The sequence below is a fragment of the Scyliorhinus canicula genome, chromosome 7, assembly GCF_902713615.1.
Source record: "Scyliorhinus canicula chromosome 7, sScyCan1.1, whole genome shotgun sequence".
Taxonomy (NCBI): Eukaryota; Metazoa; Chordata; class Chondrichthyes; order Carcharhiniformes; family Scyliorhinidae; genus Scyliorhinus; species Scyliorhinus canicula.
Genome location: NC_052152.1, coordinates 207,530,611 through 207,530,992, shown reverse-complemented (window position 1 = coordinate 207,530,992; position 382 = coordinate 207,530,611).

Here is a 382-nt window from a genome sequence, read left to right as displayed (position 1 = left end):
GATCCGCCGCCATCTCTGTGCGGGGCGCCGGGGCCGGAAGCGGTATCAAAGCGGGGCATAATGTTGGGAAGCTGCATTCAGCAAGATGTGGAGATGTCTTTCAACACCAGGTTAAAGTCCAACAGGTTTGTTTCAAACACGAGCTTTCGGAGCACTGCTCCTTCCTCAGGTGAATGAAGCAATGCTCCGAAAGCTCGTGTTTGAAACAAACCTGTTAGACTTTAACCTGGTGTTGTAAGATTTCTTACTGCATTCAGCATGGGAGGATTGAGTGAGGAAAGGGGGTTTTGGGATGAGGGTGGCGGGGGGAAGTAAGATGTAGAATGAGGGTAAGGACATGAGTGGGACAGGCAGGAACAAAGAGAACAAAGAAAATTACAGC